The sequence below is a fragment of the Macaca mulatta genome, chromosome 4 (assembly GCF_049350105.2).
Source record: "Macaca mulatta isolate MMU2019108-1 chromosome 4, T2T-MMU8v2.0, whole genome shotgun sequence".
Lineage (NCBI taxonomy): Eukaryota > Metazoa > Chordata > Mammalia > Primates > Cercopithecidae > Macaca > Macaca mulatta.
The window spans coordinates 169,423,382-169,450,733 of record NC_133409.1 but is presented as its reverse complement, the minus strand read 5'-3'; the positions used below and the strand labels follow the sequence as shown (position 1 = coordinate 169,450,733).

Here is a 27,352-nt window from a genome sequence, read left to right as displayed (position 1 = left end):
CTATGTGTTTACAAAGAGCAATGAACATGAAGATTTTTCAGACCAATATGTCAACGTAGATCATCACAAATTATATATTTATTACGTTATGTAAGTAACGTTTGTGCCTAACATACAATGGAGACTAACAGCATTCTAGTTTAATTCCTATTATCGATAGGCTTAAGCCTACTATCTTGCTATTTGTCCATCTGTTCTCTCCATCTTTTTCTGTGTTCTTTTTAATACTTATTTTTGTTTTATGGCCATTATTAGTTTTCTGCTATGCCTTTTGGCAGTATATTAATGAGTACCTTATTAAGTTTTTAATGCATCTTTGATCTATTATATCCCTGATTAAGTTAGTATATGTATCACATGCTGGCAATGCAAGAAACACTTTTAAAAACCCATTTACAGTCATGTTCCAGTCAACAACAGACCCCATGTACAATGGTCCTGTAAGATTATAATGGAGCTGTTCTATACAAGTGTACCATTTTAAATCTTTTATACCACATATTTTTACTGTATCTTTTCTATGTGATGTATTTAGATACACAAAACAATTGTGTTACAATTCCCTACAGTATTCAGTACAATAACAAGCTATTCAGTTTTGTAGCCGAGGAGCAATAGACCACACCACATGGCCTAGGTGGTAATAGGCCATGTGGTATGGTCTATACCATTTAGGTCTGTACAGTCTATGATGTTCCTACAATGACAAAATCACCTAACAACACATTCTTCAGAATGTATCCCCATTCTTATGCAACGCATTTTTTGTTACTGTTGTCAAAAATTAAAATTAAATAAAAAAGAAAGATCTCTAATTAGTAATCCAATTTCTACCGTTAAGAATGAACTAAACCCAAAGCAGGTAGCAGAAAAGGAATTTTAAAGATTAGGGCAGAAATAAGTGACATAGAGACTAGAAAAACAACAGAATCAACAAATTCAAAAGTAGGTGCTAATAAGTAAGAAAAATAAAAGACTCAAATTACTAAACATTCGGAATTAAAGGAGTATTACTACTAAACTAAAAAGGATCGTAAGAAAACAAATATTAAATGCTATGAACAATGAATGACACAACCTCCTTTAAACGGACAAATTCCTAGAAAGACACAAACTACTGAAAATGCAGAGTAATTTTAAAACACAAAGACAAGCCCGTGCTCAGATGGCTTCACTGGGGAAATCTACCAAACATAAAAATTAACATTAATCTTTCCCAGACTCTTCCAAAAAAGCTAGAAATACTTCCTAACTCATTCTACAAAGCCAGTACTACCTTGTTACCAAAACTAGATAAAGGAATCACAAAAAAACTACAGAAAAAAATATCCTTCATTAAATACAGATGCAAAAATCCTCAACAAATTACTAGGAAATCAAATCCAGCAACACATAAAAAAGATTATAAATCATAACCGAATGGGATTTATCCCAAAAACATGAAGTTTGTTTAACAAACAAAAATCAATCAATGTAATATATTAAGAAAAATAAAGAACAAAATCCATATAATCATCTCAACAGGCACAGAAAAATAATTTCACAAAACCCATCACCCTTTCATGATTTAAAACAAATTATGAAAAATCATGACTCAGCAAGCTTGAAATAGAAAACTTCCTCAAACTGATAAAGAACATCTATGAAAAATCCCCAGCTAATAGCATACTTAGTGGTAAAAGACTGAATACTTTGACTTTAAGATTAGGGACGAAAAAAAGGATGTCTTCTCTCACCACTTCTATTCAACATAGTACTGAAGTTTCTATCCTGGGCAAGGGGGCAAGAAAAAAGACATAAAAGCCATCAGATCAGAAAGCAAGAAATAAACATCCTCTACAGACAGATGGGACAATCTTGTATATAGAAAATCCTGAAGAATCTCCTCCCCCAAAATTATTAAAAGTAATCAAGTTCCACAAGACTACAAGATACAAGATTAACATGCCAAAATCAGTCGTATTTCTATACACTAGAAATAATTTGAAAATGAATTTAAGAAAATACTTTCATTTGGGACAGAATACAAAAAAAGAACACCTAGGAATAAATATAACAAAAGAAGTACGAAACCTGAACACTAAAAACGACATTGTTGAAAAAATGAAAGAACTCCTAAATAAATGAAAAGACTCCCCATGCCATATTCATGGATTTGAAGACTAAATATTGTTAAAATAGCAATACTCCCCAAATTAATCTAGAGATTCAATACAAACCCTATAAAAATCCTAACTTGCTTTGCTGCAGAAATTGACAAATTGATCCTGAAATCATACACAAATGCAAGGGCCCAGTAGAGCCAAAATCATCTTGAAAAAGAAGAACAAAGTTGGAAGCCTCACATATTCCAATTTTAAAACTCAATAAAAAGCTACAGTAACCAAGAGAGTGTGCTGCTGGCTTAAAAACAGACATGGAGATCAATGCCATATAATTGAGAGTCCAGAAACTAACCCTTATATTTATGATCAATTAATTTTATTGTTGTTGTCATTTTGCGACAAGTAAGGTCTCACTCTGTTACCCAGGCTGCAGTGCAATGCCATGATGGCAGCTCACTGCAGCCTCTTTTCTCCCCTGATTAGGTGATCCTCACACCTCAGCACCCCAGTAGCTGGAACTACAGTTGCATGCCACTATGCCTGGCTAACTTTTTTTTTGCACTTTTTGTGGAGACAGGGTTTCTTCATGTTGCCCAGGCTAGTCTCAAACTCCCTAGGCTCAAGCAATACTGCCCACCTCAGCTTCCCAAAATGTTGGGATTACAGGCATGAGCCACAGCATCTGGTAGATCAACTGATTTTTGACAAGGAGGAAAAATCCAGCAGGGAAAGAACTGGTTTTTTTCAACAAATTGTACTGGGAAAACATATACATGCAAATGAATGCAGCTGAGGTTGGGCACAGTGGCTCAAGCCTATAATCCCCGCACTTTGAAAGGCCAAAGTGGTGGGTGATCATTTGAGGTCAGGAGTTCAAGACCAGCCTACCCAACATAGCAAAAGCCCATCTCTATTAAAAATACAAAAATTAGCCCTTCTCGGGAGGCTGCGGCATTAGAATTGCTTGAGCCTGGCAGGTGAAGGTTGCAGTGAACTGAGATTGTGCCACTGCACTCTGGCCTGGGCGACAGAGCAAGATTCTGTCTCAAAAATTAAAAAAAAAAAAAAAATTCAAAAAGAATGCAGCTGGATCCCTATCTCACACCATATACAAAAATTAACACAAAATGGATTAGAGAGCCAACTGAAGAGCTAAAACTATGAAACTCTTAGATGAAAACACTGATTTAAGTCTTTGTGATAGTGGTTTAAGACAATGGTCTCTTAGATATGACATCAGAAGCAGAAGAAACATAAGATTATAGGCATGGTGGCTCATGCCTATAATCTCAGCACTTTGGGAGGCCGAGGCGGGAGGATCATGAGGTCAGAAGATCGAGACCATCCTGGCTAACATGGTGAAACTCCATCTCCACTAAAAACACAAAAATAAAATTAGCCGGGGGTGGTGGCAGGCGCCTGTAGTCCCAGCTACTTGGGAGGCTGAGGTGGGAGAATGGTGTGAACCTGGGAGGCGGAGCTTGCAGTGAGCCAAGATCACGCCACTGTACTCCAGCCTGGGAGACAGAGCGAGACTCCATCTCAAAAAAAAAGAAAGAAAGAAAAAGAAAAATTAGACAAACTAGACTTCATAAAATTTAAAATTTTTGTGCTTTAAAGGATACTGTCAAGGAAACTAAAAGACAATCCACAGAATGGCAGAAAATATATGCAACTCATATATCTGATAGGGTACCTTTTTCCAGCATATATAAAGAACTCTTACAGCTCAATAAAAAGAAAACCCTACTACAACAATGGGCAAAGGATCTGAATAGACATTTCTTCAAAGACATATAAATGTCCAATAAGCAAGTAAAACTACGCTAATCATTAGTAATTAAAGATGCAAATCAAAAGACACAATGAGCTCTCATTTTACATACACTAGGATGGCCAGAATCAAGAAGATATGTGTCGGCAAGAATGTGGAGAAACTGAAACTATCATAGCTGGTAGTAAGTAAAATGGTATAGCCACTTTGGAAAACAGTCTGGCAGCTCCTCAAAAAGTTAGTCATAGGGTATCTATGACCCAGAAATTATACTCCCATTTTCTGCAATAAAAATGAAAACATACAGCCATACTATAATGTTACACAATTGTTCATAACAGCAATATTCATAACAGTCAGAAAGTGTTTCTACCAACTAATGGATAAACAGAATGTGATATATGAATACAATGGAATATTATTTGGCAACAAAAAGGAATGGAGTGTTGATGCATGATACAGCATAAATAAACCTTTAAAACATTATGTTAAGATAAAGAAGTCAGAAACAGGAGGTCACATTTTGTATAATTCCATTTATATGAAATGTCCAGAATACGTAAATCCATGAAAACAAAATAGTTAGTTGCTGCCTGGAACTGGGAGGAGTGTTTTGGGGTTCCTTTTCCAGGTGACAGAAATGTTTAAAAATTAAATAGTAAGGGCTGCATAACTCTGTGAATACAGTAAAAATTACCAAATTGTGCATTTTTAAAGGGTGAATATGTACATGAATTATACATCTCAAAAAAACTCTCATTAAAAAAATAACGACATCGATGTTCAGCTCTATTATGTAAACAGCTTGGAAGTCATTACTCCCATCCTCACAAGAAAAAAGCAGAACAACTGAAAATCAACTACTCTTAGATGCATTGGAAAACTGAGTTCACAGGTCACAACACCTCCGGAAAAACTGAAGAAACGTGAATATAGACATATGGAGCTATATTTACTCTGGAGCCAATAACTGGAAGGAACACTTTAAAGGTAATTAGCAAACTGCTTGAGACTGAGAGTGAACTAACCTGAGCTTTAACTCGTGAGGGCTCAGTCTTCAGGGAGAGAATATAGGTGAGAAAAGGAGCTCCACGGGGTTTTTATTAGAGGAAAATCCCCTCCATTTTGGGTAGGGAAAAGGGAAAAGTAACCATTTTGAAATCTGACCTAGAGGAAGAGCAGTAATTCCAGCCCCTTCTAACCTTCCTGAGACAAGAAGAGGGAAAAAAAGGCTTAAGAAATTCTTTTGAAGGTCTGTTCAGCAACTCTAGTCCACTAAAAAACCCAACAGATTTCATCATATGATTACAGAACACTTCTCCTCTCTACTACCTTATGACCACATAAACAGGGTTCCAATATAACAGACTACAACTGAGAAAATTACAAGAAACAGACTTTTTTTTATTAATAAAAGTTTCTAAGGACACCCAAAACAACAAGACAAAAACCAGGAAAGTAGAGGAAAATGAAACGTCTTATACCTACAAACAATACAAACACCTAGTGAACATTAAACACAGCCTAACTCCTAGCCAGATAAACCTAAAATCGCACATTAAACACATGTTTACCTGAGTTTCTACTACTCAGTAAGTCATGTCCAGATTTCAGCAAAAAATTGCAAGGCATGTAACAGGCAAGGAAAAGGTCTGAAGAGACAAAGCAAGCATCAAAACCAAACTCAGATAAGGTAGATTTTGAATGATCAAACTAGAAATTTTAAATAACTCATTAAAATGCTAAGGGCTATAAGAAAGAATCAAAACCAAATGCTAGAAATAAAAAACATTAACACAAAGAATGCCTTTGATGGGCAATCAGCAGACTGAAACAAAAAAAAAAGAATCAGTGAGCTTAAAAAAAACTGGAACATGATATTTTAGAATGTAGGACAACTATAAAAGGTGAAAAATATTCATAATAGTAATGCTAGAATGAGAAGAAACAAAGAAAATGAAGTATTTGAAGTAATAATAGTTGATACTTTTCCAAAATTAATGACAGATACCCCAAATGGCAAATCCAGAAAGCTCAGAGAACACTAAACAGGATAAACATCAAAACATTAACACCTCATCTTCAAACCTAGGTCAAACAAAGAGTAAGTCTTGAAAGAAATCAGGGGAAAAAATACCCTATATGAAAGAAGAATAAGAATTTTATCAGATTTCTCTTCAGAAATCATGTAAGCAAGAGTGGAGTGAAATATTTAAGCGTTGGGAAAAAAACCCCACCAAGCTAGGATTTAGCATCCCGAGAAAGTATCCCTCAAAAGTAAAAGAAAAATAAAGACTTTCTCAGACCTGGGGAACTTGTCGCCAACAAACTTGCCTTGCAAGATTTGTTAAAAGTTCTTCAGACAAAAGGAAAATAATATAGGTGAGAAAAGAGAATCCTTATGAAGAAAGGAAGAGTCCAAGAAGGAATAAATGAAGATACACTCTTATTTTTCTTAAGCTTAACTGATCACATAGATAAGTATTTAAAATAGTAACAATATCTTGGGTAACTGTTGTTTATGGATAAGTGAAATGAATAACAGCAATGCTATAAGGGTCAGGAGGGAGGAATTGGTTATATTCTGTTATAAGGTACCTGCACTATCTGTGAAGTAGAGTAAGTGGTATTTAAAAATGAAATTAGATGAGCTCTAAGGGAAACTACTAAAAAATCTTTTTAAAGAAGTACAATTGGTATCTTAAATAGAAAAGAAAAATGGAATCATATACAATGTTCAATTAAAATCAGACAATGGGCTAGGCACAGTAGCTCATGCCTGTAATCCCTTTGGGAGGCCGAGCCGCGAGGATCACTTGAGCCCAGGAGTTCAACACCAGCCTGGCCTACATGGCAAAATCCCATCTCCATAAAGAATACAAAAATTAGCCAGGTGTGGTGGTGTGCCCTTGTAGTTCCAGCCACTTGGGAACCTGAAGCGGGAGAATCACTTGAGTCCAGGAAGTCAAGGTTGCAGTGAGCCAACATCACGCCACTGCACTCCAGCCTGGGTGACAGAGGGAGACCTTGTCTCAAAAAAAAAAAAAAAGAAAAGAAAAAAAGTAAATTTTAAAATAAGCAACAAGGAACAAGTATAATGAGAAAGAAACACATGGTAGACACTAAAATCCAACTTTAACAATACTTTCAATGTGAATGGTCTAAATATACCAATTAAAAGACAACTGACAAGAGTGAATAAAAAGTAAGACCCAAATATATGTTGTCTACAAGAAACTCACTCTAAATATAAAGACACAGATAGGTTAAAGTGATGGAGAAATACACACAATGCCAACACTGATCAAAAGGCAGCTGGACTAGTTATATTAATTTCTAACAAAGCAGAATTCAGAACAAGAAAAATTATCAGAGAAAAACAGGAGCATTACATAATGATCAAGGATCAATTATCAAATAAGATGTAACAATCCTTAATTGTTGAGGGCCATGATCAACTCAGTATATTACTGGAGGCTATATAATTAAATAGCAAAGTGTTTCTCATAATAGCAGGATGTTGGCAAACTGACAAACTGTGTCTGCTGCCCAGAAGAAAGGCTGAGGGCAGCCACCACCCAGGCACAAGTGTTTCTTGTGATTAGGCACAACTGAAGCCTGTTAGCAATAATGTGAACCTGTGATCAATCAAGCAGCTGACCAATCACTACCTCCTCCTCCCTGCTCTTTCTACCCAATAAATACTAACGGCTGTAGAGTCTCAGGCAGTTGCCTTTGCTCACTAGAAGCAGGGAGCCCTTGTCTTCTCTTCTTCTCTCTTCTTCTTCCCCATGTTACCCTTACTTTGAAATAGTTACTTTTGTCTTAAGTTTTCATTTCTACTTCTGTCTCCTTGATTCAGTCTCATAATGATGGTCTCAAGTAGTAACAGTAGTAACTGTCTTAGTGATGGTCTCAAGTGGTAACTGTGGCAGTCAGCCACACTTAATGTGTCTGAGCCTCACAACAAAGTGTCAAAGGAGGTGAGACAAAAACGATAGGGCTACAAGAAGCAGCAGTTAACTCCACAGCTATAACTGAAGACATCAACACCCCTATATCAGAACTGGCAGACACAGCAGGCAGAAAACCAGTGAAGATATAGTCAAACTGAAAAGTATCATCAATCAACTGGATTTCATTGACATTTAGAGTATACTTTATCCAGTAACCACAGAATACATATTCTTCTTAATCTCACAAAAACATTCACCAAAACAGACCACATTATGGGACATAAAAAAGACACACCTTAATTAAAGTCACACAAACTATGCTTTCAGACTTTAATGGAATTAAGCTAGAAATCAATAAAAGAAAGATAGCTGGAAAATCCCCAAATATCTGGAGATTAAACAACACATTTTAAAATAACATACCAGTCAAAGAAGTCTGAAGAGAAATTTTAAAATATTTTGAATTAAATGAAAACAACGTATCAAAATTTGTGGGATGCAGTGAAAGCAATGCCTATAGAGAAATGTATAGCACTGAATGCAATAGTGATCTAAAATCAATGATTTACCTTTCCACCTTAGGAAACTGGAGCAATAAATATAAACCAAGAGAAAGAGGAAGAAATGAGAAATAGAGGAGACAGCAGTGAAATTTAAAAGAATAAAATAAAATAAAAAAATCAACAAAATTAAAAGCCATTTCTTTGAAAAGATCAGTAAAATTGATAAACCTCTAGCCAGGATAACCAAGAGAAAAAACACAAATTATTAATACCAAAATCAAAGACATAAGAAACTATCATTATCAGTAATAATATCAATACTAATCCCACAGACATTAAAAAAGTATTAAAGAAACATTTATAACTAACTTTATTCCCACAAATTTGACTATTTGGATGAAATGGATTTCAAGGCAATTCCTTGAAAGATATAACTTATCAAAACTCACACAAGGAGAAATTGAAAATCTGAATATGCCTCTATAGATTAAAAAAATTACATCAATAATTAATAACCTTTACAGAAATGAGAAAGAAGAGGAAGAACTCTGGTAACCAGATTGAATTGTAGTGTCAAAATAAACTCCATCCACTGAAAGAGCCTAGAAGCAATGATACCCAGTAGTAGCAAGCACACCCATAATAAATCTATTAAATAAAATTCAAGAATATTTGTTGCATGTTTGTCCTCAGAATATATCCAATCAGGGTGTATGATACATTGTGTTCAAAAGTTATCTGCATTCATTCTTTTTTTTTAATTGTGGTTACTGTTTGTAAAAGCTAAATAAACATATATACTCAGAAAAAAATAATAGTAACAATAAATAACCTTCCCAAAAAAACCAAACACTGGACCCAGATGGCTTCAGGGTAATTCCAACTAAACACGTAAGGTAGAAATGACACAACTGTCTCCAATCTTTTCCAGAAATTACACTCAGAGGGTACACTTCCTAAGTCATTCTGAGTCTAGCATTACCCTAATGCCAAAACCAAATAAAGACATTACAAGAAGGGAAAACTACAGGCAAATATCTCTCATGAACACAGATGTAAATATCCTCAATAAAGTATTAGCAAATCAAATCCAGCAATGTACAAAAAGAACTATATCTCCTTGAAGTCTGGGTATTAAAATAAATACATCACATTAAAATTTTTTTTAAAAGAACTATACACCAAGATTAAGTGGGATTTACCCCAGATATGCAAAGCTGGCTCAACATTCAAAGAAAACAATGTAATCAATCACATCAAGAAGCTAAAGAAGAAAAATCACATGATCAGACCAACAGATGCAGAAAATGTATCTGACAAAATCCAACACCATTCTTGATAAAAACCCTCAGTAAACTAGGAATAGAGGGGCAGCTTCCTCAACTTGATAAAGAACATCTACAAAAAACCTACAGCTAGTCTCATACTTAATGGCTAGAAACTAGACACTTTCTCTTTAAGACCAGAAAAAAGGCAAAGATGTTTCCTTTTACAGCTCATATTCAACATCATAGGGGAAGTCCTAGCTAATGCAATGAGACAAGAAAAGGAAATAAAAGGTATATAGATTGAGAAAGAAAAAATAAACCTACTTTTGTAGCTTAAAAGATTGTTTATGTAGACAGTATCAAAGAATGGAGAAAAAAGCCTCTTGGGGAAAAAAAGCAACCATAGCAAGGTGGCAGAATACAAGGTTAATACGCAGAAGTCGATTTCCTATGCACCAGCAATGAACTGGAATTTTAAACACACAATATCACTTATATTAGCACCAACAAAAAAGGAAATACTTAGGCATAAATCTAACAAATGTGAACAAAATTGATTCCATGAGAACTATAAAACTGCTGAAATAATCAAAGAAAATCTAAATGAATAGAAAAATAGCCTATGTTCATGGACAAGAAGACTCAGTACTGTTAAGATGTCACTTCTTTCCAACTTGATCCACAGATCTGGCATAATTCCACTCAAAATCCCCGCAAGTTATTTTATGAATATTAAGAAACTGATTCTAAAGTTTCGATAGAAAGGCAAAGATCCAGAATAGAAAACACAATGCTAAAGAACAGTTAGAGAATTTTACTTCAAGTCTACTCAACCTCAAGACCTACTGTAAAGCTACAGTATCAAGAGAGCATGGTATTGGCAAAAGTGTGCATACAGATCAATGAAACAGAACAGAGTACAAAAATAGATCTACAAAATTACTGATCTTGTAGTTGTCAACTGATCTTTGACAAAACAGCAAAAGCAGTACAACAGGGAAAATGTATCTAGATTTTACGCCTTTCAGAAAAAATCCACTCAAAATGGACCACAGACCCAAAAGTAAAATACAAAACTATAAACATAGGAAAACATAGGAGAAATACAAACACAGAAAATTTAGGTGACCTTTGGTTCAGCAATGACTTTTTACATACAAAACCAAAAGCAAGGACTATGAAAAGAAAGAAAGAGCAAATAGGGCTCATTATAATTAAAAACTACTGCTCTGTGAAAGACACTATTAAGAGAACAAAAAGATAAGCCACACACTGGGAGAAAAGTATTTGCAAAACAAATATCTGATAAACGACCTTTGTATATTCAAAATATAAAAAGAATTCTTAAAACTCAACAAGAAAAACAACCAATTAAAAACTGGGCAAAAGCTCTGGATAGACATTTCACCAAAGATGATCTACAAATGACAAATACACATATGAAAAGATGCTTAGCATATATTACTGGGGAAATGCAAATTAAAACAATAATGAGATACCCCTACACACCTATTATAATGGCTAAAATTCAAACAACTGACATACCAATTGCTGGTGAGGATGGATGTGGTGTAATAGGAATTTCATTCATTGTTGGTGGGAATGCAAAATGGTATAGCCACTTTGGAAGATGGTTTGCCAGTTTCTTACAAAGGTAAACACAGTCTTACCATATGATTCAGCAATCACACTCCTAGACATTTACTCAAACAAGCTGGAAATTTACGACCACACAAAAACTTGCACACAAATGTCTGTGGCAACTTATTCATAAATAACAAAATCTGGAAGGAACCAAGAAGTCCCTCAACAGGTGACTGGATTATCAAACTATGGTACATCCATACAATGGAGTATTATTTAGTGACAAAAAGTGATGAACCATTAGGCCATGAAAAAACACATATGGGTCTTAGACGTACACTGCTAAGTGAAAGAAGCCAGTCTGAAAAGACCGTGTACTGTATGATTCCAAAATATGACACTCTTTAAAGGAAAAGCAAAACTATGGAGACAGCAAAAAGATCAGTGGGTGTCATCAGTCTGCAGGTAGGGGGAGAGGAGAGAAGGGAAAAGGGTGAATAAATAGAGCACAGGGGATTTTCAGTCAGTCAAACTGTTCTATGTGACAATTTGGATACGTGACATTATGCATTTGCCAAAACTCACAGAAATGTACAACAAAAGAGTGAACCCTTATATAATCTAATAGACTTTTGTTAATAATAGTGTAACAATATTGGTTCACCAACTGTAACAAATGTACCATACTAATGCAAGATGTTCTTAAGAGAAACTGTGTGTGGAAGATGGGCACATATGGGAGGGAACTATCTTACTGTTTTCTTTCTCTGTAAACCTAAAACTAAAAACCAAAGCTTGTTAATTAGGGGAATAAAAACAAAATGAACAAATATAAAGGGAAAACAAGTTAGGAGAAATATTCCAACATATATAACAAAAAAATATATCTTTAATATACAGTATGCTTAAAAATATTAAGAAAATAAGTTCTCACAAAAACCTGTGAAAGTTTACAGCAGTTACACTCATAATTACATAAACTGCAAAAAACCCAAAGTCTTCTGCTGGGAAGAGATGAATAAACTTACACCCTGACAAGTGGAATACTACTCAGTAATAAAAAGTAATGAACTATTGGTACAAGCATCAATATGGATTAATCTAACAGGTATTATGCTAACTGAAAGAAGTCAGTCTCGAAAGGTTACATCCTGGCTGGGCACAGTGGCTCACGCCTGTAATCCCAGCATTTCAGGAGGCCAAGGTGGGAGGATCACTTAAAGGCAGGAGTTTGAGACCAGCCTGGCTAACATGGTGAAACTCCGTCTCCACTAAATATACAAAAATTAGCTGGGCATGGTGGTGCATGCCAGTAATCCCAACTACCTTGGAAGCTGTGGCAGGAGAATCGCTTGAACCCGAGAGGCGGAGGTTGCAGTGAGCCAAAATCACACCACATTGCACTCCAGCCTGGGCAACAGAGCGAGACTTCATCCCCTCTCCCCACCAAAAAAAGGTTACATACTCAATGATTCCATTTACATGCCATTTTGGAAAAAGAAACTCTATAGGAAAAGAGAGTCATTCAGTGGCTGCCAGGAGTTAAAAGTAGAGGGAGGATTAATGAAGGGGCATAAAAGGGAAGTTTGGAGAGCGATGGAATTGTTCTGTATCTCAATTGTGGTAGTGGTTACAGGACCCTATGCATTTGTCAAAACTCACAAAACTGTACAAACGAAAAAAAAAGTTAACTTTACTGCATGTTAATTAAAAATAAAGTTTTTAAAAAGTAAATATTCCAATAAAACATGAGTAATAATTGAACAGGCGCTTCAGGAAAACACACACAGGCACATGAAAAGAAACATAAAAAATATTAGATCTCACTAGTCCTCAAAGAAAGTATCCTTAAAATGGCAAATCCTTTTTACCTAATATATTCTAAAGAAAATAATCATTGACATATCCAAAGGTAGACACAAGAATGTTCAATAAACATTCTTTTCATTCTAAATGAAACTGAGACTAACCTTTATGTGCAACAAAAAAGGACAGGTAATAAATCACTATATATGCATACATTAAAAGTACGTGGTACTTTTGCCTCCATCTTAAAATAGTCCCACCCAGGCCCTGTCCACTATACAAACTCAATGGCTCAATGGAGGAAGACATGGCCCTGCAACTGAGAAGCCCTCAAACTCTGGCCAGGTCCTGCTAGAATCCTCAAAGTCTTAAAATCAAAACAAGCCTATGAGGTCATTATAAATCCTGCTATAAAAATAGTTTTTAATAAAACAAAAAGATATAACACAATAATGGGCTAGAAAGCATGTTATAAAACAGCTTGTACAGTGCTAATTTTTATTGAAAATGTAAAGTAACAATGTTTTCCAAAAAGGTAGATAATGACCCTTTTGAGTGAAATAATTCCATTTTTAGCAGTTTCAAAAAGATTGGTAAGCTAAAGATATTTTTGTCCCGTAGGATTGGAGTTAGTTGACCAGTGCCTTATTTGAAACTCAAAAGCATTTTTATAAATGTAATTTCTTTACTCAAGTGTTTATTAATTTCAGAAGAAAATTCTAATTATACTAAATCATTAATCTAATGGGTCTAATGGTATCTATCAAATTCCCTGCTTGATGTTTAAAATTTCAAATTCTGAATAGTTTATTCACATATGTAAGTTACTGACATGGTAAGAGGGATCTTTTTTTTTTTTTAATCTTACAAGACCTAAAAATTACTTAATACCTTTGAAATAAAATGCTTTTATTTCTGACAAATGTCATTATGAATATAGTAAGACTTAAGAGCACCAAAAGTTAATTACTACAGCAAGATGCACTAGCATATGTATATGTATCTATTTCTATTAAGAAACTCAGGGCACTTGTCTATAACTCACAAGTTACCAATCTTAAATATTTAAACTTATGAACACATACCTATTTTTTTCTCATGTAAAAGAACAAACTTTAACATCTATCTTTCAACCATCAAAAGTGAAATAATATTAAAAGTGATATATACCAACTGGTGATGCACATAGTAGTGCTATAAAATTAAACCAAAAACATTCCATCAGCAATTGCAGGCCAGGTATGGTGGCTCAAGACTATAATCCCAGCACTTTAGGAGACTGAGGTGGGCAGATCACGTGAGCCCAGTAGCTCGAAAACTAGCCTGGATTGGACAACATGGCAAAACCCCATCTCTATAAAAAATATAAAAAATTAGCCAGGCATAGTGGTACACGCCTGTAGTGCCAGCTACTCAAGAAGCTGAGGTGAGAGGATCATCTAAGCCCAGGAGTTCAAGGCTGCAGTGAACACTGACCACGTCACTGCACTCCAGTCTGGGCAACAGAAACGTTATCTCAAAAAACAAACAAACAAAAAACAATTACAGATGCTCCTGTGAAAATATTTCAATCAGGTTACATACCTGATATGTATTTCAGGGTTTAAAAAAGGCAATTACTATCTAAAAGAAATGAGAACTCATAAAAAATAATAAAGAACCAAAAAGAAAGCAATTGTTGAGAAAGTTATGGTTCTCAAAGATTATTAACACAGAAATTATTTGACAGGGTAAACAGAACTTCAGATGGCCATTGTATTTAAATCATGTTTTTTATTTACTATATTATGTTTTGGCTTCTTAAAAAGCTTGCTGACCAGGGCTAGCACTTTCTTACAGATAAGAGAGCTCACAGGAGCATGTCTTCCATATACAAACCAACCAATCCTGAGTCTACAGCCAAACCCACCTCCTTATCTAACGCTCACATACGAAGCCAGTATTTCCTGCCCTAAATCATTCCAGAGTCAGGTATCAGGCAATTAGAGACACCTCTACAGCTCAAAGCTTGCAGGAATCATCCAAACTCATCAATCCTTAACTGTTTACTCTGCCCTCCCTTGCCTTTCCCAGGAAATACCAATAAAGACTCTGGCCGACTTTTCCGTGGCTCCTGTCTTCTGCTTCCTGACTAAAACCTGGTGCTTCCTCTGTGCGGCATGCAGTGACCCTCCCTGAGACCTGTGAGTACAATAAAATTCTTCCTTCTAAGCCTTATTCGCACATCCCCCTGCAGCTGCACAGACTTTACCACACCGTATCCAACACCTACATTCTTAGAATAGCCGCTATTAATATACAAAAGAAATTTAAGTATATGCATGCTCAAAATACTGCAAAGTGAAATATTAATCACCAGATGATTATCTGCACCAATGGAACTGAGGTAAGAAACTTTAAAGTAACAGAAGTCCTTTTTCAAGATTACTATTTCAACCTAGAACATTTCGCTTTATCATCCGTGATTTAAAAAATTTGTTCCAATTCTAATTCTATGCTGACAGTAAAGCTGCTACTTATCTCTCTCTCTACACTGCACCTTCTCCACCACATTCTTCCCAAAGCATAAAGAATCGTGGATAACAGAAATTATTTCTTGCCTTCGGAAAGTTCACAATAATATACAGCAAGCTGCATCTTTCTTCGGCTGCATCTTTCTCCCATTACCTCTCAAAGAGCTATAAAAATATAAATATACAATACCTTAAATTAAGGCCTGGCTACATTTACTAAGATGGACTTCAAGGACCTATTCATTTTTCCTGCCTTTTAATAACTACGACAATAAGGCTCTATAAACAAGAAAAGCCTATTAGTTTGAGAGTTCCTCTGACAATTCTTTGTCAAATAATTCCATCTGTAGTTAACTCCTATGACAACAACAAAACACAAAATAACTTGGTTTCCTGATCTGCTAAACTGTTACAGTGTTAAATGTAAAGGAAAATTATCATACGCATAAAACAACAAATTCTACTTTTTACCCAATAGACATGAAATTGCTTATGTTTCTAATAAACTGACATTTTTGGTTAATAAAATTATTTATATTGTAATCCATATTTAAAATCTTGTTTTTCAACATATCCCTATAAGATTAATAAACAATAAAAAGTAGCAACTTTAAATCACACAAATAAGTTCAGAAGAAAGTGATTTACATTTCAATTTTATAAGCATTACAGGTTCTACTTGTACCAAATGAGGTGTACCTATAAAACTATGGAGACTGAGATGCATTTTACTGTTTAGTTTTTCAACAATATTTCTTTTCACAAGTGCTATAACTTAACATTTACACTGGATGTTCAAGACTTTTTCATAGGAAGTCTCCAATTTTTAATATAAATTGGTCAAAAAAGTGTTCTTATTAACATAAGAATTAGAAGAAAAAAAAAGAAAATTATTTCAGAAATAAAGACAAGCCAAATGGAGCACAAAATAACAGACCCCACAAGAAAAGCGGAAAGAGAATGGAGGAAATTTTCAAAATAACAAAGTTAGTCAAGTGTTACAGCCCTTTTTAGATTTTCTCTAGCAGGCTTTCCAGTTTTTATCAAAAAACCCTTCAAAAAAATAAAATAATAAAAGAAGTTAGTCAAATAGATCCAACATACATTCATAATTAGAGTCCCTAAAAAACAAACCCATGTAATAGAACAGAACAAATATTGAAAACCATCACACAAAATAACTTTTCTGAAATAAAATACTTGAACCTACTACTTAAGGCCATAGCAAGATCAACACCAAGACATATTCAAGTAACGGCTCTTCAAAGAAAAAGAAACATCTTTCAGGTATCCAGGCAAATGACCAAATTTCTTGGAAGAATAAAATGGCAGAAGACTTTGAAAATACCCACGGAGCTCATAAAAAAAACATAGCTGGGCGCAGTGGCTCATGCATGTAATCCCAGCACTTTGGGAAGCTGAGGTGGGAAGATCATCACTTGAGCCCGAGAATTCAAGACCAGCCTGAGCAACACAATGGGACCCTGTCCCAGCAAAAAATAAAAATAAAAAATAAAGTTAGCTGAGCATAGTGGTGTGCACCTGCAGTCCCAGCTACTCAGGAGGCTGAGGCGGGAGGATCGCTTGGCCCCAGGAGGTTGAGGCTGCAGTGAGCCATGATTGTGCCACAACCCTCCAACCTGGGCAACTAAGTGAGAGTCTGTCTTGGAAAAAAAAAGAAAAGAAAGAAAGAAAGAAAAGAAAGAAAGAAAACATGTGCCAGGGATTTTACATCCAACCAAAGCTTCAAATATAATGAGTATAATGGTCACATACAAATAGTCTGAACCGAAAGGACTTAAAAGAATATTGTTCCCATGAGCTCACTTGTAGAATGTGAGCTTCAAACAACCAAAAAATCCTAAAAGTATCTTTGGGTTAAGGTCTGGTGAAGAGTATTGAATATAATTTAAAATTAACACTACCTGATCAGAATAAAGATAACAGCATGGTATATGCAAATGTTATATGCTCATAAAACATAGATATAAAACAATTCACAAAGAAGAGAATTTGCAGAAAAAGTAATCACCTATTGATACACTCAACTACCTGGATGAGTATCACATGCATCATGCTAAGTAAATACAAAATAGCCATTCTCAAAAGGTTACATTTATATAACATTCTGGCTTCAAAAGGCAAAGCTATAGGGACAGAAGACAGATCAATGGTTGTGAGAAGTTAGGGGTGGGAGAAGGGTTTCAAATAAAGGGGCAACAAGAGAAAGTTTGGGGAGGTGAGAGAACTGTTCTTTATCTTGATTGTGGTGGTTGTTATGTAATTCTAGTTGTGGTGGTTGTTAGGTAATTCTATTTGTCAAAACTCACAACTGTATACTGAAAAACATGTATTTTACTGCATGTTAATCAATAATAAATTTTAAATGCAAAAAACCCAGAGACACTGGGGAAAGGGAAGAAAAGGTACAGAAGAGTTTATTAGCTAATTTCATTATTGCTCACAATACAAGAGTACCTTAAAAGGAGTGGACTATAGGTAGTAGTATAAATGTACCTCTCTCAATGTAAAAATATATTAAACCTCTCAAAGAGAGCAAAGAAAATAGGTAAAATAAAAATATTCAAAAGCAACAAAAATGTTAAGTTTCCTTTCACTCCCATCCCCATTTAACCACTTCCTCTACCTACAGTCAACTAGTGTCATCAGCTACTTGTGATACCTCTTCAAAGTTTTCGATGGCATATTTGCTTATATTTTCAAAAGGAAATAATAAAAGGATAAACCAGGAACTAATGAAAATGGTTACCTGGGGTGGGGGGGGAGAGAAGGATGATGTGAACCTTCTGTTTAGTGCCTTAATTCCTTTTTTTTTTTTTTGAGAGTCATGCTGTCACCCAGGCCAGAATGCGTAGAACAATCTTGGCTCACTGCAACCTCCATCTCCCAGGTTCAGGCGGTTCTCCTGCCTCAGCCTCCTGAGTAGTAAGTAGCTGGGATTACGGGCACGTGCCACCACACCTGGTTAATTTTTGTATTTTTAGTAGAGATGGGGTTTCGCCATGTTGGCCAGGCTGGTCTCGAACTCCTGACCTCAGGTGATCCTCCCACCTCAGCCTCCCAAAGTGCTGGGATTACAGGTGTGAGCCACCGTGCCTGGGCCAAGTGCCTTCTTTTTTTTTTTTTTTTTTGAGATGGAGTCTCGCTCTGTCGCCCAGGCTGAAGTGCAGTGGCCGGATCTCAGCTCACTGCAAGCTCCGCCTCCCGGGTTCACGCCATTCTCCTGCCTCAGCCTCCCGAGTAGCTGGGACTACAGGCGCCCGCCACCGCGCCCGGCTAGTTTTTTTTTTTTTTTTGTATTTTTAGTAGAGACGGGGTTTCACCGTGTTAGCCAGGATGGTCTCGATCTCCTGACCTCGTGATCCGCCCATCTCGGCCTCCCAAAGTGCTGGGATTACAGGCTTGAGCCACCACGCCCGGCCGCCAAGTGCCTTCTTAAACAGTCTTACTTTGGAACAATGTAAATGTTTTACATAGTTAAAACAAAAATTTAAAAATCAGTCCCTATGAATGGAAGATAATTTTAAATAAGTGAAACTAGCATATATCAAGTTGGTGGCAGAAATACAGAAAAAAGAATTACTTCAAGTGACTTTAAAACATAGTATTTTGAATATCCATCCCTAATGGGATATATTTTAAAAACCAAAGCACAATAAATAAATAAATGCAAAAAATCATACAGTATTTAATGTTCTTGTTAATACTGATTTTTTTTTTTTAATTGACAGAGTTTTCCTCTTGTTGCCCAGGTTGGAGTGTAATGGCGCGATCTCGGCTCACTGCAACCTCCACCTCCTGGGTTCAAGCAATTCTCCAGCCTCAGCCTCCCGAGTCACTGGGATTACAGGCACCCGCTACTGGGCCCAGCTAATTTTTGTTACTTTTAGTAGAGACAGGGTTTCACCATGTTGGCCAGGCTGGTCTTAAATTCCTGACCTCAGGTGATCCACCCGCCTTGGTCTCCCAAATTACTGGTATTTTAATTTCAAAATGTATCAAAATATCCTAGGCTAAGGCAAATAAATATGTTAATATCACTAGAATCAAAGATTCTCAGAGTAAGAAAAAAGAAAGAAGTATAAAATGAGGATTTTAAAACTGATTTGAAAACTCTGCAACTCACTTTGAAATGCATTTTAAAAAGGTGGGGTGTGGATGAACAGATCTGCAACAAAGTATACAGCAAAATCCTAATTCTAAAATCTAGGTGGTGTGTACAAGGGTATTCACTGTATTAACTCTTCTATATGTCTGCAAATGTTGGCAAGGAAAACTCCTTAGATTCTGTATTATACAAATCACGAAGAAGCACTGGGATGAATCTCAACTCTTAACCAATCTGTTTTTCCATCTGACAACAATTAGTTCTCAACGACCATTTTTAAAACATTTCAACCACTCCTCCAAAAACACTATCCAGACTACCAAATCATCCACAACGCCAAAAAGTCTAGGACCAACAGATCATTTCTCCTTATCCTGGAATGTTAATCAACCTAAGTGATTCCAGCAATAGGCAAAGAGCAAGAACTCAATATATCTGAGATAAACATAAATAGAATGGTTATAAACTGTTTTCCTGCTTGACTTTCAAGTAATATATTCATCAGGACAAAACTATACAATCTTAAAGTTATATGACATGGGTGTCTTTAAGACATTAAAATGAAATTTTCTCCCTGAATTTTTAATTAAATTTACATTGAAGTGAAAGTAAAAGTACTGGTACCCATGAGAATATTTTTTTTAACCTCTCATGTGACTCGAATACATCTTAAACCAATTTTTCTTTCTTAGACTAATGTTGAAAGCAGTCTGAATAGAGGAAAAAAGCTGGAGAGAATATACTCCAAAATGTCAACTGCCATTAATCTGGGTGGTAGTATTGCATATCCTTTTAAAAATATACATGCTTTTTTCTATTTCACAGGATTTGTCTGTTTGATTTTCCCTTTTGCATTAAGAATGCATTACCTTGTAACTGGAAAAAAAAATTCTTGGAGGAAAAAAAAAAGTACCTACACTTGTTAAGTATAAAATAACAGAGTAAGACAGAGTAAGAGGTAAGGGTGATTTGGGATTTAAACCGCACTAAAGATAACCAACTCAAGAATAATTTGAGAAACATGATGGTTATATATCTTTAGGTCACTTTTCCCATGTTTCACACCTTCTTAACCAATTTTCCCTTCCACCAAAAATGCGGCTCCTACCATTCCTGATGGTTTCAAAATGTAGGTAAAGAACATATCCAAAATCCAAGACTCATATTCTGTTCATTCCATAAATATTGAATATCTGTACTCTGTACTACGCACAGTAAGCACTAGGGGTTTACAAAAGAAAAGATGTTATTATCCCTACCCACCTCTACTCAGTTAACATATTTATGCAGCACCTATTTTGCGTCTGGCATTGTTCGACGCACCATGGATATAGCAGTAAACAAAACAGACCAAAAAAGCCTCTCTGATAAAGCTTTGCTCCTCTTCATTTAAGTTGTCTTTCATTGTTATGCCCTACACTTAGCCAATGCAGCAAATCCACCTCAGAAATTCCTCCGCATCTCCTTAAAACTCACTAAAAACACCAATATATAAATCTCTCATTCTGAGTATTATCAGCTCCATGCTGATTTCATTTTTTCCTTACCCAGCCTGAACTAAAATGGTCCATTTAGATATTCCCTCACCAGTAACCTCAATTACTACGACTGTTCTTCCAACTTACCTAACCTATAGTTTCCCATTTTGCATCAATCATACAATTCAACTTTCCTCTCTAACCAGCTGAGTATATAGTGAAAAATTTTAAGTATATAAACTGCTGTCTCAAATTTGTGGTTTTCAATCTCATAGTTCCTCAATACTTCCACTTCTCTGATCAATGAACATTTACTAAATATCTCTGTGTATAAAGCTGTGGCAAAGACAAAAGTCTGTGCCCTCCCTACAGGGGATCCTCTAACAGGCAGGACAGATCTTAAATAATTAATTATGAATGTGATTAAATGCTATGAAGGGGAAGTACAAGGTGCCGCGAAAGGGCGTTAACAGAGGAGCCTAATCTCGTTTGGAAGTGAAATGGTTGTCAAGACAGGCTTCCAGAAGTAGTGATAAGTGCCAACAAATAAATTCCATATAGCATCCCACATTCCTAATTTATACTTAAATCCCCGTATCCCATCTGCTGGACAAAGAAACTTGCCTCATTCGCCTCCTCAGTCTTCTCCTGGACTCACTAGTGATTCCTTCTCCTCAGCATATACATACAACAAAGTCTCTCCCACCCAAACATAAATTGGAATAATTTTTCTGGAGAGTAATTTGGCCATGCGTATCGTAAGCCTTAAAAATGTGCATATCCCTTCTTTTGATCCACAATTCAACTTCAAGAAATCTTTCCTAAGGAAATAAAGACAAGTTTCATGCAAAAAAGATTATTTAGGATAGTGAAAGAATTAAAACAATCTAAATAACTGGCAACAGGAGAAGAGCTATGGATGTGCCTTAATAAACTTATAACAGACTATGCCACAGCTAAAAATAAAAAGATATTCAGAGCTTTTAATCTCATAGAAAAATGCTTATAATTATGTAAGAAATACACTGTAACTGTTACACAGAAATAAATCAATAATAATCCTCTACAAAAAAATTTAAAAATAGGCCAGGCATGGTGACACATCTCTGTAGTCCTAGCTACTTGAGTGGCTGAGGCAGGAGGATCACTTGAACCCAACAGTTTGAGGTTAAAGTGAGCTATGATTGTGCCACTGCACTACAGCCTGGGCAACAGAGTAATACCCTGTCTCCCAAAAAATATTAAATAAATGATAAACACAGGATGTAAAAACCTGTATAAAGAGGATAACTAGGCCGGGCGCGGTGGCTCACGCCTGTAATCCCAACACTTTGGGAGGCCGAGGTGGGCGGATCACGTGGTCAAGAGATAGAGACCATCCTGGCCAACATGGTGCGACCTTGTGTCTACTGAAAATACAAAAATTAGCTGGGTGTGGTGGCGTGAGCCTGTAGTACCAGCTACTGGGGTGGGGTGGGGGGGCGCGGTGGGCTGAGGTGGCAGAATCACTTGAACCTGGGAGGCAGAGATTGCAGTGAACTGAAATTGCACCACTGCACTCCAGCCTGGCAACAGAGCAAGACTGTCTCAAAAAAAAAAAAAAAAGAGTACAACTAAGCTTAAAACATAAGTGTATATACAAAATTTGGAAAGAAATGAGCAGAAGTATTGATAGCAATTAATCATACAAAATTATGGTTTAGTTTTCCCCCTTACATTTTTCTGTACCTTTTTTTTTTTCTTGAATTTCCAAAATTTCTTTTCCCCTCCCCTCCCCAAAATAGTGTCTCACTCTGTAGCCTAGGCTAGAGTGTAGTGGCAGAAACACAGTTCACTGCAGCCTTGACCTCCTGGGCTCAGGCGATCTTCCTGGCTCAGCCTCTCATATAGCTGGGACCATAGGCGCATACTACTACACCTAGCTAATTTTATTATTTTTATTATTTACTTATTTATTCAGTTAGTTAGTTAGTTAGTTGAGATGGAGTCTGGCTCTGTTGCCCAAGCTGGAGTGCAGCAGTGCGATCTTGGCTGACTGCAGCCTCTGCCTCCCAGGTTCCAGGGATTCTCCTGCCTCAGCCTCCCGAGTAGCTGCGATTACAGGAATGTGCCACCACGCCCAGCTATTTTTTTGTATTTGGTAAAGACAGGGTTTCACCATGTTGGCCAGGCTGGTCTCGAACTCCTGACCTCAGGTGATCCACCCACCTTGGCCTCCCAAAGTGCTGGGATTACAGGCGTGAGCCACCATGCCCAGTCTAATAAACAGGGTCTCGCTTTGTTGCCCAAGCTGGTCACAAACTACTGGGCTCAGGCAATCCTCCCACCTCAGCCTCCAAAAGTGCTGGGATTACAGGCATGAGCCACCACGCCTGGCCTTACATTATCAAATTGGCAGTGTATTACTTTTCTAAATGGGTTGTAAATTACTGTTCCTCACAACAGCAACACAGCTACTAAGTCCACTAGCACATTATCTCCATTCCTTACCTCTAACTCTCCGACACACTGCACCTGCTATCACCCCAATCCCAAATGACAAACCAGTGGAGACTTAGCAGTCCTCCTTTGAACTGACTTCCAGGGCTTCTGAAACCATCTAGGATCTGCCTTCTAATTCTCTGACCATTCTTTTATAGAATCTTAGATGATTATGTAACAAGGAAGACATTTTTTTAAAAAATTCGTAAGTACATGAAAAGAATCTCAGATAAATTCTCTCCTTCTATACGTCCTTTAAATATGGTGTTTCAGGTGTCCGCCTTAGCCGCCTTCTTTTTTTTACACTACACGCTTGGGTGAGCCTATCAATTCCCATGGCTTTAACAACTTACCTTCTGACAACTCCAAAATCTACCTTCAGCCCTACTCTCCTAAATCCCATTTATTTTTAGTCAAAGTCTTTGCTATTAATTTTCTGGGAGTCCCCTAACAGTTCAAACACTGTTCTCATCATCGTCTTCTTTAAAGATCCACTTCCTGGCCAGTTGTGATGGCTCACAACTGTAATCCCAGCACTTTGGGAGGCTGAGGCAGGAGGATCCCTTGATCCCAGGAGTTTGAGGCTGCACTGAGCTATGATCACACAACTGCACTCCAGCCTGGGCAACAAAGTTAGGCCCTATCTCTTTAAAAAAAAAAAAAAAAACCTTCTGGTATTTTCTGATGTGTTTAGTCACACCACTATCCATTTAATCTTCTAAGCTAAAAGCCAGGGAGTCATCCTTAACACTCTCTCAACAACTATCTTTACCTACTTACCACTCCTACTTCCTAATCAAGGAAATAAAGACAGATTTCTTGTAAAAAAAATTAAGTCCTAATTAGTTAACAAATCTGTCTACCTTCCTCTCCAACCCCACTACACAGATTAAACCCTCAATTTATTATTACAATAACCCAACTGATCTCTGGAAGTCAGTCTCAGATCTATTTTCTATATTACCCTCAGATAACCTACCTAAAAAGCAAATCCAACCATATAATTCCCTTGCTTAAAAACTACCACCTGAAAGATAAAAGGTAACACCCACTAGCATGAGAAGTCCCTTCATGATCATCTCCAGACACATTCCTCCCACAAAACTTTATGCTGAGCTTCCTCCAGCAGCAGCAGCAGCAGCAGCAAGCAGCAGCAAGCAGCGGTAAGACATGAGTTTTCTGTGCACCAGGCATCGTTTTTCAGAGCAGCATCAAGCTATCTTGAGTTTGCTTCACACCAGGTACTCTAATAAGTGCTTTAAGTGAATTACGTAATTTAGTCTTATGAGGTTGGCACTATTATTTCCTTTTCACAGATAAGACTGAGTCTGTCAAAAAATACAAAATCACAGAACTAGTTAAGTAGCAGAGCCAAGATTTATATCTCCACTATATTTCTCGACAAAAGTAACTAGTCAGGGCCGGGCGCGGTGGCTCAAGCCTGTAATCCCAGCACTTTGGGAGGCCGAGACGGGTGGATCACGAGGTCAGGAGATCGAGACCATCCTGGCTAACACGGTGAAACCCCATCTCTACTAAAAAATACAAAAAACTAGCCGGGCGAGGTGGCGGGCGCCTGTAGTCCCAGCTACTCAGGAGGCTGAGGCAGGAGAATGGCGTAAACCCGGGAGGTGGAGCTTGCAGTGAGCTGAGATCCGGCCACTGCACCCCAGCCTGGGCGACAGAGCAAGACTCCGTCTCAAAAAAAAAAAAAAAAAGTAACTAGTCAGCTTCTAAAACTGCTACTAATCTTCAAAATCTGTTCATATCCTATCTTGTGAAGGATACCTGAGCAACTGAAGGACAGAGAGGCTTATGTTTAACTGTATTCCTCTTCTGTAATTTTATGTAAGCTTCCTAGACAGACTTCCCTGATCACCACCGTCTTCCAACAGCGTTGGTTACTTCCTCCAATATACTTCTCTAATTTGTTTATAGGTCTACTGCTGTGTATCTCATACTGGATTTTTTTTTTTTTTTTTTGAGACGGAGTCTCACTCTGTCCCCTAGGCTGGAGAGAAGTGGCACAATCTCAGCTCACTGCAGGCTCCGCCTCCAGGGTTCATGCCATTCTCCTGCCTCAGCCTCCCAAGTATCTGGGACTGCAGGCACACGCCACCTCACCTGACTGACTTTTTGTATTTTTAATAGAGACGGGGTTTCACCATATTACCCAGCATGGTCTCGATCTCTTGACCTTGTGATCCACCTGCCTCAGCCTCCCAAAGTGCTGGGATTACAGGCGTGAGCCACTACACCCGGCCGGATTTTATTATTTATTTACATGTTCATTTCCCTTTTTACCTGCAAACTTCTACAGAGTAGGTACCATTTCTCAGCCATGTTTACAGCGCTGTCTCCATCTTTGTCAATCCTAGGTTCTTAGCAGAGTGTCTGGCACATAACAGGTACTCGACAAATTAAATCTCCTCTTCTGTTATTTTCCTCCTGTTTTGTTTTCTTTTTTTTTTTTTTTTAATCTCTTATCACACTCTCTATCCTCAGGCAACAGCCTCACAACCTAACTCCTAGCTGTAGCCCCTACACTCTCCAGCAATCTTGCAGACCTGCCATCACACTTCATCCTCTCCCCAATTTGTATCATCTTTCTAAAACAGGCATCATATATCTTCCCTACTCAAAAAGATTGAAGGCAGTCTGGGTGCAGTGACTCATGCCTGTAATCCCAACACTTAGGGAGGCAGGAGGATAGCTTGAGGCTAGGAGTTCAAGACCAGCCTATGCAACATACTGAGACCCATCTCTACAAAAAAAAAAAAAAAAAAGAAGAAGCTGGGCATGCTGATGCACACCTATAGTCCCAGCTATTTGGGAAGCTGAGCTGAAGCAGGAAGATCACTTAAGCAAGGGAAGTCAAGGCTACAGAGAGCCATGATTGTGCCACTGAACTCCAGCCTGGGTGACAGACAAGACTGTGCCACAAAAACAAAAACAAAAACAAAAACTGAAAGCTCCCTTCTACCTATAGAGTATATTTCACCCTATAACTATCATCAACGCTCTATAATATCTGATTCCATTCTTACTTTTTTCTTTTTTTTTGAGAGATGAAATCTCACTCTGTCACCAGGCTGGAGTACAGTGGTGCAATCTCGGCTCACTACAACCTTTGTATCCCAGGTTCAAGCGATTCTTCTGCCTTGACTTCCCAAGTAGATGGGACTACAGGCGTGTGCCACCACACCCAGCTAATTTTTGTACTTTTTAGTAGAGATGGGGTTTCACTATATGTTGGTCAGGCTGGTCTGGAACTCTTTATCTCAGGTGATCCACCTGCTTCGGGCTCCCAAAGTATTGGGATTACAGGCATGAACCACCACATTTGGCCTATTCTCACTTTTATAACTCTTCCTTATAATCCAAGTCCCCAACAACACTGAACCATGTATCTCTGCCAAAGACCACAAAGTTGCACTCTTCCTGTGAGACTATTCTGGCCATTTACCATAGTCTGTACTGTTCTTCCCCAAAAAGGCCTCTCAAATTCTTACTCATTTTGTAAGGTCTACCAACTACTACTTCCTGTATAAATCTGTTTCCTTGAGCCAAAATTAACTACTCTCTCCTCAGTTTTCCCATATATGGTCTCATTCTTAAGTACTTAGTATATTATGTCCTAGAGTTGCATATTTCTGCTTCCTGCCTTGTCCCACTATATCTTCCAAACACCATATACCAAGAAAGGACTATATATACAATGGTACAGCCAGGTATGTAGTAGGCTATACCACCTA

At 37.2% G+C, this 27,352-nt stretch overlaps 1 protein-coding gene and 1 non-coding gene across 2 annotated transcripts in view; one reads left to right on the top strand and one right to left on the bottom strand.

The window, feature by feature from the left end:
• The window catches only part of RANBP9 (RAN binding protein 9), a 96,268-nt gene that overhangs the window by 47,848 nt on the left and 21,068 nt on the right, over positions 1–27,352 (bottom strand). The gene's annotated exons all lie outside the window — the stretch shown is intronic.
• On the top strand, positions 16,503–16,565 carry LOC114677859 (U7 small nuclear RNA). The gene has a single exon (XR_003729288.1). It is a non-coding gene; the product is annotated as a U7 small nuclear RNA (small nuclear RNA).